The sequence below is a fragment of the Pongo pygmaeus genome, chromosome 12 (genome assembly GCF_028885625.2).
Source record: "Pongo pygmaeus isolate AG05252 chromosome 12, NHGRI_mPonPyg2-v2.0_pri, whole genome shotgun sequence".
Taxonomy (NCBI): domain Eukaryota; kingdom Metazoa; phylum Chordata; class Mammalia; order Primates; family Hominidae; genus Pongo; species Pongo pygmaeus.
In genome coordinates, this window is record NC_072385.2 from 106,748,899 (window position 1) to 106,760,551 (window position 11,653).

Consider the following 11,653-nt stretch of genomic DNA (forward strand, 5'->3'; position numbering starts at 1 on the left):
CCAACCTGCCTAGGCCTCATTTATATTCATGACGACAATATTGTCTCCTAATGGGTCTTAAACCTGTTGCCCTGGATTTTTTTTTTTCCATTCCACAAGGCTCTGGTCTTGAACATAAACATTCCTTCCAGTATGGACTTTAGGTATCTGGTCATGATCTAGTCTCAGTCTGGGAAGGTACTTTGACAGGCCAAAGGTGTGTCCACTGACTCTACCATATTTCAGACATGCCTGAGTGGTACTCCAGGGAGAACTGGGGAGAATGATCCCCAGGGTTTAATTTGCTGAATTAGGTAGGGTGGAAGTGAGTCTGTAAGGGGACATGGAAACATTTTACGAGGGACCCTTGGACTCAGGCCTATTTTGTTTTGTCCTGTGAATTAAAACTTCAATGATGGGAAGATAAGAAGCCTATAATTATTATTTAGAAAAGATTCCTTTGGGAGACCGAGGCAAGAGGGTTGCTTGAGGCCAGGAGTTCCAGACCAGCCTGGGCAACATAACCAGATCCTGTCTCTACAAAAACAAACAAACTAGCCAGCACGGTGGCATGAGCCTGTAGTTCCAGCCACTTGGGAGGCTGAGGTGGGAGGATTGCTTGAGCCCAGGAGGCTGAGGTTGCAGTGAGCCAAGATTATACCATTGCACTCCAGCCTGGGCAACAGAAGAAGACCTTGTCTCTAAAAGAAAACGAAACAAAACAAAATCCCTTTTCCTTCATAGATTGTTTTTGGGGAATGTAACCAAATCTATCACGCCAGACTCCCAAATTCAAGTCTTATTTGTTTCCTGGTTCAAGTGCCCTGGTAGAGCTGCTTCTAGGACAAGGTCTTACCAACAGAGACGATAGAAACTGAGAATGTGTAAAAACTAGAAGTGGACAATTTATAGCTCAAGTCCTACAAGAAGGAGAGACTGGTGATTGTATATCACCAAGAACGGTTGAGGGAATGGGATTATCTCTGAATTCTTAGGGCCTGACCTCTGAACCCATTTTCTGGCCAAGCCAGTGTCTGTAGGAGAGTTGAGAGCAGGATGCCCGTCACTGCTGCCCTTGGTCCAGGGCTTTACATAAAAAATACCACATTGGTCATATCTGCAAGCATTGGGATTGTAAAGTGAGTAATGCCCAGAACTGCACTCTCTCTAAGTCCTCCAAGAACTGTGCATCCTTCCAGTAGAAGTGAGGACAGTCCCTGAACATGCCAGGTTGACTCTGCCCCGAGGTCTGCCCTCCCTCTGGGACCCAAAGGCACTGTTCCTTGGTTAACTACCTCACCCTGCCAATCTGACAAAATTCTAGACCTAACTGGGCCCTCATTTGTTCAGTATATTTATCAATCACCTACTACTACATTCAAGGGCCTCACCTTTTTTTTTGAGACAGAGTCTTGCTCTGTTGCCCAGGCTGGAGTGCAGTGGCGCAATCTCAGCTCACTGTAACATCTGCCTCCTGAGTTCAAGCAATTCTCTGCCTCAGCCTCCTGAGTAGCTGGGATTACAGGCATCCGCCACCATGCCCGGCCAATTTTTTGTATTTTTAGTAGAGACGGGGTTTCACCATCTTGGCCAGGCTGGTCTTGAACTCCTGACCTCGTGGTCCACCTGCCTTGGCCTCCCAAAGTGCTGGGATTACAGGTGTGAGCCACTGCGCCTGGCCAGGCCTCACCTTTTATACAGCTAAAGAAACTGCTATGCCACCCCAGGACTCTACCAGGTGTCAATCTGAAATTCTTGCATTTTAACTATATTTGCGTAGAAGAGGAAATAAGAATGCCACAGGATTAAAAACTTTCAAGAGTTATGATATTTAAGGGCAAGTGGCAAAAAGATCCAATTCGTACAACTTTCAAACCTTATAACAGAAGGCAAAGATGCTCTTTCATTTCTAACATAGTAAACCTTTTTCTTCGTGCAGCATTTAAAAAGTACGGTTTGATGGTTATGACGGTGTAGTCTAAGGCTTGGGTTCAAATACTGGTGCATGCATTTAACCTTAAGCTTCAGTTTCTTCATCTGTTAAATGTGAAATTCACAGGGTTAAGGACTCAAAACTACGTTGCGTGCATATATGTACATATACGTATATATGCATTCCTTAAATATCAGTTATTGTAATAATTATTCATTGTAGTTTTCAAAGCACTTTTCATATACTACCTGATATTATTCCTTGGGAAAGAAATACTTCCTATATCATCTGCGTTTTTAATATATAAAGTAACTGGATTGCTTGGCTGGCAAGTGCTTGAGGCAGAGCTAAAATGAGGGTCTATGACTCCTCATAGCCCACCAAGTTGTATTTGTGTTGTCATGAAAACAATGTCCTTTTGGATAGGATACTGTTATCCGTGTTCACAGAGTGTTTTCTGGGACATCAGTCCTTAGTACAGTGAGGTGCTAAGTTGGCGGTGATGGTACTATATCATTCTAGAATCTTTCTGGAGCAGTGACTGAGACCCACAGTAAGAAATATATTTTACATCATGATCCAATACATAAATAAATTGCATATATGTTTGTTTCTTTTTTTTGAGACAGGGCCTTGCTCTGTCACCTAGGCTGGAGTGCAGTGTCACCATCTTGGCTCACCATAACCTCTGTCTCCCAGGCTCAACTCGAGCAATCCTCTCACCTCAGCCAGGGCTACATGGGGAAGTAGTTAGCCAGGGAACAACCCATAACATGATGTGAAGAACTCACATCAATTACAAACAAGATAGTTTGGAGCCATCGACTTGATTCCTGCTAAGATGGCTGCAGTTTTACCCAGATTGCTTTTACAATATCAGTGCAAATATCCATAGAGTGAAAACGGCAAATTACATTTTAGTGTTACTGTATAAGAAAACAGTTTTAACTTTAGCGACCCCTTGATGCTATCTCAGGGACCCCTAGGGTTTCGTGGACCACACTTTGGGAACTGTCACCCCAAACCAGGAGACATACAAGAACTATCATAATAACACACTAACCTCAGGCCAGGCGCCGTGGCTCACGTCTATAATCCTAGCACTTTGAGAGGCCGAGGCGGGCAGATCACTTGAGCTTAGGAGTTCAAGACCAGCCTGGCCAACATGGAGAAACCCCATTTCTACTAAAAATACAAAAAACAAAACAAAACAAAACAAAAAAACAAAAATTAGCCGTACGTGGTGGTGCACGTCTGTGATCCCAGCGTGAGCTGAGATCGCGCCACTGCACTCTAGCCTGAGCAACAGAGCAAGACTCTGCCAAACGAAACAAAACAAAACAAACAAAAACATAACCCCAAGCTGGAGACAACCCAAAAGTCCATACGATCTAGTGTTACGTGCTTACAGGGGTGCTATGTAGCAATGGCAAACAAATTAACCACAGCCACACACATTGACAGAACAATGTTGATCAAAAGAGAGCAGTCACAGAAGGAAACACTATGATCCTCTTTGTTACAGTTCAACATGGAAAAAATTAAGCTGTATTGTTCTTGGCACCATAAGAAGGTGGTAAAACCATGAGAAAAGGCAAGGCAATGATTAACCCCAAGGTCAGGATAGTGGCTCCTTGAGGGAAGAGGATGGATGATGTGGTCAGGGATGGGCTTTAAAACTAACAGCACTGTTGTAGCAGACATCATAGAGGTTCACTTCATTTATTTATTTATTTTCTCTTTGAGACAGAGTTTAGCTGTTGTCACCCAGGCTGGAGTGCAATGACGCAACCTCAGCTCACTGCAACAAACTAGCCAGCACGGGTTCAAGCAATTCTTCTGCCTCAGCCTCCTGGGTTCAAGCAATTCTTCTGCCTCAGCCTCCCAAGTAGCTGGGATTACAGGTGCCTGCCACCATGCCAGGCTAATTTTTGTATTTTTGGTAGAGACAGGGTTTCACCACATTGTCCAGTCTGGTCTCGAACTCCTGACCTCAGGTGATCCACCCGCCTCGGCCTCCCAAAGTGCTGGGATTACAGGCGTGAGCCAATGCGCCCAGCCTAGAGGTTCACTTTAAACATTACAAATATGTATGTATTAAATGTGTGTATCTCACGGTAAATATTTTAAATCTATTGATATCATATGATGATCATTGGCATTGCTGTCTATTTTCAATATATTATTAAGGAGAAAAAGCAAGATGCAGAATAACATATAATATGCCACCATTTCTCGTAAAAATGATGAGCAAAAGAATATGTCAGTACTTGGCTGGCCGCAGTGGCTCACGCCTGTAATCCCAGCACTTTGGGAGGCTGAGGCAGGCAGATCATGAGGTCAGGAGATCGAGACCGTCCTGGCTAACATGGTGAAACCCTGTCTCTACTAAAAATACAAAAAATTAGCCAGGCATGGTTGCAGGCGGCTGTAGTTCCAGTTACTTGAGGGGCTGAGGCAGGAGAATGGCGTGAACCCGGGAGGCGGAGCTTGCAGTGAGCCAAGATTGCACCACTGCACTCCAGCCTGGGCAACAGAGCATGACTCCATGTCAAAAAAAAAAAAAAAAAAGAATATGTCAGTACTTGTTTGCATATGCATAAACTATCTCTAGAGTACTATAGAAGAAACTAACAACGATGACTGGCTGAGAGAGGGGCCAGCAGAAAGGGAGACAGGGGTAAGAGGGGCCTGATCTCTTTTCTGTCTATGCTTTTTTAAAAAAAAATTCTTTTTGATTTAGACATGGCTATCACAGAATTTCTATGCCTTTTTATACAATTTATAAAGGCTAATATTTTAGTATTAGTAATACAGGAACAATTCCTATATTACTAATACTAAAATCTGTCCCTTCCTCCCTCCCTCCCTTCCTTCCTTCCTTCCTTCCTTCTTTCCTTCCCTCCTTCCTTTTTCTTGAGACAGGGTCTCACTGTGTCGCCCAGACTGGAGTGCAATGGTGCAATCACGGCTCACTGCAGCCTTAACCTCCTGGGCTCCAGTGATCCTCCTACCTCAGCCTCCTGAGTACCTGGGACTACAGGTGCACACCACCACTCTTGGCTAATACTTTTGAATTTTCTTTGCAGAGATGCAGGTCTTATCTTACCATGTTGCCCAGGCTGGTCTCAGACTCCTAGGCTCAAACAATCTGCCCGCCTCGGCCTCCCAAAGTGCTGGGATTACAGGTGTGAGCCATCGCACCCGGCCAAAGTATTTCTTAAAGCCCTACACATCTGGAAGTTTAAAAATACTCCTAAATAACATTTGCATTAAAGAGAAAATCACACTGGAAATTATAAATCCTTTAGAAATGTACTGCAGCTAGAGCACCACATAGCAAAAACTGTGGCTTTAGATGGGCTATCTTAAATGTTGAATAATCTGATAGGCAAAAAAGAAAATCTCATTTAATTTGCTTTGTTTGATTAGTATTGAGTTTGAGCACCTTTCTCTTTTTTTTTCTCTTTCTTTTCTCCTCCTCCTTTTTCTTCTTTTTTGATTTAGATTTTTCTGTGAACTTCCTGGTCACATCCTTTGTCAATTTAAAACATTGTCAGAACTCTGTATATGTTCTGAATAGTAATTTCGTGCAACAGTTTTTTCCCCTCACTCCCTTTTCCTTTAAATTTGATTATTTTAGTATTTCTTTTAACGTAAGTTTTAAATTTTATGAACACAAATCTCTCAGTCTTTTATAGCTCCTGTTGTTTGTTTGTTTTTGAGATGGAGTCTTGCTCTGTTGCCCAGGCTGGAGTGCAGTGGAGCGATCTCGGCTCACTGCAACCTCTGCCTCCCGGGTTCGAGTGATTCTCCTGCCTCAACCTCTGGAGTAGCTGGGATTACAGGCGCCCACCACCAGGCCTGGCTAATTTTTTTTTTTTTTTTTTTTTTTTTTTTTTTTTTTTTTTTTGAGACGGAGTCTCACTCTATCGCCCAGGCTGGAGTGCAGTGGAGCGATCTTGGCTCACTGCAAGCTCCGCCTCCCGGGTTCACGTCATTCTCCTGCCTCAGCCTCCCGAGTAGCTGAGACTGCAGGCGCCCGCCACCACGCCCGGCTAATTTTTTTGTATTTTTAGTAGAGACGGAGTTTCATCATGTTGGTCAGGAGGTCTCCATCTCCTGACCTCGTGATCCACCCACCTCGGCCTCCCAAAGTGCTGGGATTACAGGCGTGAGCCACCGTCCCTGGCCCAGCCACCGCGCCCGACCCAGCTCCTGGGTTTTGTATTTTGTTGAGGAAGGCATTTACTACCCCAATATTAATAAAATATAGTTTAAATATTTAATATTTCAACTTTTTTTCTCTAAATGTTTAATCGTTTTACCACCTGTGTTTGATGTGATGGGGTAGAAGATTCAATCTAATGTTATTTTTCCCTTCAGTGGATAGCCAATTATCTCATACAATTTATTGAAAAAGCCACTCTTCCTTCAAGACCTTAAATGCCACCACTATCATAAGCTACATTTATATTGCAAAATCGATTTATATTTATAAACTTTCTGTATATTTAGATCTACATTTTCATATATGGCAGGGAAAATTCCCACCCATAATCTTTTTAAAGATTTTTTTTGGCTGTTATTGAACATTTCTCTTCCAAAAGAGAATCAGAATTCTCCAATTCCAATTTTAAAACCCTATTAAGATTTTATTAGGATTGTGTTAAACTTATAGACTAATTTGATTGTCTCGCATGACAACAGCAGAGAAACTGCTTTTCCTGAACAACATGAGTGCCACATCTGTGTGGCTTTCCATTCAGTTTTTTATGTGTGAATTTTTACTTGCTTTTGACAGGCAATCTCAGAGAGCCCTCGCTCTGTCTGAATTGTCCACAAGGGGTCCCCAATATCCAAAGTATGGATGGTGCTTATAGTGAGCTCCCCTCTCAGTCTTTGCACTGTTACTTCAAAGTGGCAAGCAGGCTCAGATTATTAAGGCTCAATTAACTTGCATTATTTGCATGTAGAAATGCAGTAGTGATCCTAACCAACCTGGTTTAATCACCTCGACAGATTGAAAGAAGCTTTCCATTTACTCTGCAAAACATACTGACCAGTAGGCAAAGCCCACTGAAATCCCACAGCTAGCGGCTACTCTGAAGCAATCGCACACACATGACTCTCCCACTGGGTTGCCAAGAATCAGTTGTGTTTTTTTCTCAAATCTGTGTATGCTGATTGTACGGGTATTCTAATCACCTTGTTGTTATCAGGTGGGAGCAGAAGGCCAGGTTCCCCACAGAGCCCCCATTAACACCCTGGGGGGAGCACCTCATTACATTTGGGCAGGGGTATTAAGTTCAGGCTCCCCACTAGCCTCTGCTGACACACCGTGGCTGGGGAGGAGTGCTTCCTACGTGGTCTCCAGTGACACTGTGGGTGTGGGACTCTACTTTCTGATGCTAGGGATTTCTATTCTGAACACTTTATGTAAATGGAATCATAACATATATGGCCTTTTGTGCCTGACTTCTTCACTTACTGTAATGTTTTCAAGGTTTATCCATGTTGTAGCATACATCAGGACTTCATTCCTTTACATTGTAGATGTACTACATTTTGGGCCAGGTGTGGTGGCTTACGCCTGTAATCCCAGCACTTTGGGAGGCTGAGGCAGGTGGATCACCTGAGATCAGGAGTTCAAGACCAGCCTGGCCAACAAGGTGAAACACTGTCTCTACTAAAAATACAAAAAATTAGCCAGCGGTGGTGGTGGGCGCCTGTAATCCCAGCTACTCGGGATGCTGGGGCAGAAGAATCACTGGAACCTGGGAGGCAGAGGTTGCAGTGAGCCGAGAGTACGCCACTGCACTCCAGCCTGGGCGACAAGAGTGAGACTCTGTCTCAAAAAAAAAAAAGTGTACTATATTTTGATAATTTTCTTTCTTTTTTTTTTTTTTTTTTTTTGAGATGGAGTCTCACTGTCACCCAGGCTGGAGTGCAGTGGCGTGATCTCAGCTCACTGCAACCTCTACCTCCCGAGTTCAAGTGATTCTCCTGCCTCAGCCTCCTGAGTAGCTGGGACTACAGGCATGCGCCACCACGCCTGGCTAATTTTTGTATTTTTAGTAGGGACAGGGTTTCACCATGTTGGCCAGGATGGTCTCAATCTCTTGACCTCATGATCCACCCACCTTGGCCTCCCAAAGTGTTGGGATTACAGGCGTGAGCCACCGCACCCGGCTGATAATTTTCCATTGAATGGATGTGTACTACATTTTGTTTATCCATTCATCAGTTCATGGACATTTGGATTGTTTCCATTTTTGGCTATTACGAATAATGCCGCAATGAACATTCATGTACAGGTTTTTGTGTGGACACGTTTCCATTTCTCTTAGTTATATACTTAGGAGCGGAATTGCTGGGTCATATGGTAATTACATTTAGCCTTTTGAGGAATTAGCAGACTGTTTTCCAGAGGGTTTGCAAACTTTACATTCCCAGCAGCAAACTTATAAGAGTTCCTATTTCCTCTGGGTGGCCAAGGCGGGTGGATCACGAGGTCGGGAGATGAGACCATCCTTGCTAACACGGTGAAACCCTGCCTCTACTAAAAATACAAACAATTAGCCGGGCATTGTGGCGGGCGCTTGTAGTCCCAGCTACTCGGGAGGCTGAGGCAGGAGAATGGCGTGAACCCAGGAGGCGGAGCTTGCAGTGAGCCAAGATCCCGCCACTGCGCTCCAGCCTGGGCGACAAAGTGAGACTGTCTCAACAAACAAACAAACAAACAAACAAAGTTTCTATTTCTCCAAATTCTTGTCAACTCTTGTTAGTGTCCATCTTTTTTTTTTTATCTTAGTAGGTATGAAGTGGTTCTCACTGTAGGGGTTTTCTTTCTTGTATTTTATTCTTTCAGAGCAGTTTTAGTTTTTTTTGTTTTTTTTTTTTTAATTGATAGGAGTGTACAGGGAGTTCCCATATACCTTCTCTCTCTGGGCACACAATTTCCCTTACTGTTTTTTTTTCTTTTTTTTTTTGAGATGGGGTCTTACTCTGTCGCCCAGGCTGGAGTGCAGTGGCATGATCTCAGCTCACTGCAACCTCCACCTCACCAGTTCAAGCGATTCTCCTGCCTCAGCCTCCCAAGTAGCTGGGACTACAGGCATGTGCCACCACGCCTGGTTAATTTTTGTATTTTTAGTAGAGATGGGGTTTCACCATGTTGGTCAGGCTGGTCTCAATCTCCTGAACTCATGATCCTCCCACCTCAGCCTCCCAAAGTGCTAGGATTACAGGCATGAGCCACCGGGCCTGGCCTTTTTTTTTTTTTTTTGACAGGATTTCACTCTGTTGCTCAGGCTGGGGTACAGTGATGTGATCATGGCTCACTGCAGCCTCAATCTCCTGGGCTCAGGTGATCTTCCCACCTCAGCTTCCTGAGTAGCAGGGACCACAGATGCAAGCCACCATGCCTGGCTAATTTTTAAATTTTTTATAGAGATAGGAGTTCGCCATGTTGCCTAGGCTGGTCTCGAACTTCTGGATTCAAGCGATCCACTTGCCTGTAGTCTGTTTTGAATTAATTTTGGTATATGGTGTGAGGTAGTCACCTAACTTCATTTTTTGGCAAGCATGTATACAGTAGTCCCAAAACAATTTGTTGAAGGGACCATTTTTCCACATTCAATTGTCTTGGCACCCTCACTGAAAATCAGACCACACACAAAAAGGCTGCCTTCTGAACTTTCAATTCTGTTCTATAGTAGAGAGGAAAAGGGGATGATAAGATTTATTTTTGAATATCAACATAACATGTTTCCCTTTGGTTAGTTGTTTACCTGGTACGTTTTTCTAACTTCTTTTTTTTTTTGAGACGGAGTTTTCTCTCTTGTTGCTCAGGCTGGAGTGCAATGGCATGATCTTGGCTCACTGCAACCTCCACCTCCCGGGTTCAAGAGACTCTCCTGCCTCAGCCTCCCGAGTAACTGGGATTACAGGCATGCACCACCATGCCTGGCTAGTTTTGTACTTTTAGTAGAGACGGGGTTTCTCCATGTTGGTCAGGCTGCTCTCAAACTCTTGACCTTGTGATCTGCCCGCCTCGGCCTCCCAAAATGCTAGGATTACAGGCGTGAGCCACCACCCCCGGCCCTGTTTTATTCCACTTTGTCCTTAAATTTAAATCTTGTGTCTTTCTTTTTTTTTTGCGACAGAGTCTCACACTGTCGCCCGGGGTGGTGTGCAATGATGCGCTCTCGGCTCACTGCAACCTCTGCCTCCCGGGTTCAAGCGATTCTCCTGCCTCAGCCTCCGTAGCTGGGATTACAGGTGCCCACCATCACGCCTGGCTAATTTTTTGTATTTTTAGTAGAGATGGGGTTTCACCATGTTGACAAGGCTTGTCTCGAACTCCTGACCTTGTGATCCTCCCGCCTTGGCCTCCCAAAGTGCTGGGATTACAGGCATGAGCCACCGTGCCTGGCCTTTTTTTTTTTTTTTTAAAGACAGGGTTTTTCTCTGTTGTCCAGGCTGGAGTGCAGTGGCAAGAACACGGCTCACTGTAGCCTCAAACTCCTGGGCTCAAGAGATCCTCCCGCCCCAGCCTCCCAAGTAGCTGGAACTACAGGTGCACACCACTACGCCTGGCTAATTTACTTATTTAATTTTTGTAGAGTCAAGGTCTTGCTATATTGCCTAGGCTGGTCTCGAACTCATGACCTCAAGTCATCTGCCTGCCTCGGCCTCACAAATTGTTGGGATTACAGGCGTGAGCCATCGTGCCTGGCCATTCCCTTCCTTCCTTCTTTTCTTTCTTTTTTTTGAGACAGGATCTCACTTTGTCAGTGAGTACAGTGGCATGATCATGACTTACTACAGCTTTGACCTCCTGGGCTCAAGTGATCCTCCCACTTCAGCCTCCCCAGTAGCTGGGACCACACGCAAGTGCCACCATGTCTGGCTAATTTTTTATTTTTAGTAGAAATGAGTCTCCCTATGTTGCCCAGGCTGGTCTCAAACTCCTGGGCTCAAGCCATTCCGTGGCCTCAGCCTCCCAAAGTGCTGGGATTACAGGTGTGAGCCACCACACCCAGCCAGGAAGTCCTTTTTCAGCTTAAAGCTCAGAAGTCATAAAATAAGTGATTTCTAAATTTCACTATATAAAAATTAAACATCAGACTAATTCTTTTAGTAACGAATTCGAACAAATCAGCAAGTAAAAGGCCTATAGTCAATAAAATAATAGGCAAAAATGTAGCTAGTTCACAGAAAAGAAAATACAAATGTCTTTTAGTATATAAAAACTTCATCCCCTAATAAGACAAGTGAAAAGCATACTACTGTGAGATATTCCTTTCACCTCTCAGAATGGCAAAGGTAAAAAATTTTTGATAATACACTGCTGACCAGGGTGTGGCAATGCATTTTTGGCAGGAGTGCAAATTGGTAAAATTGCATTGAGGTCAATTTGGCAGTAGCCATCAACATCCCAGTATTTTATTTATTTATTTATTTGGTTTTTTTTTTTTGCGACAGAGTCTCACTCTGTCACCCAGGCTAGAGTGCAGTGGCACAATCTCAAATCACTGCAACTTCGGCCTCCCAACTTCAAGCAATTCTCCTGCTGCAGCCTACCAAGTAGCTGGGATTACAGATGGGCACCACCCCGCCCAGTGAATTTTTCTATTTTTAGTAGAGACAGGGTTTCACCATGTTGGCCAGGGTGGTCTTGAACTCCTGACTTCAGGTGATCTGCCCGCCTTGGCCTCCCAGAGTGCTAGGATTACA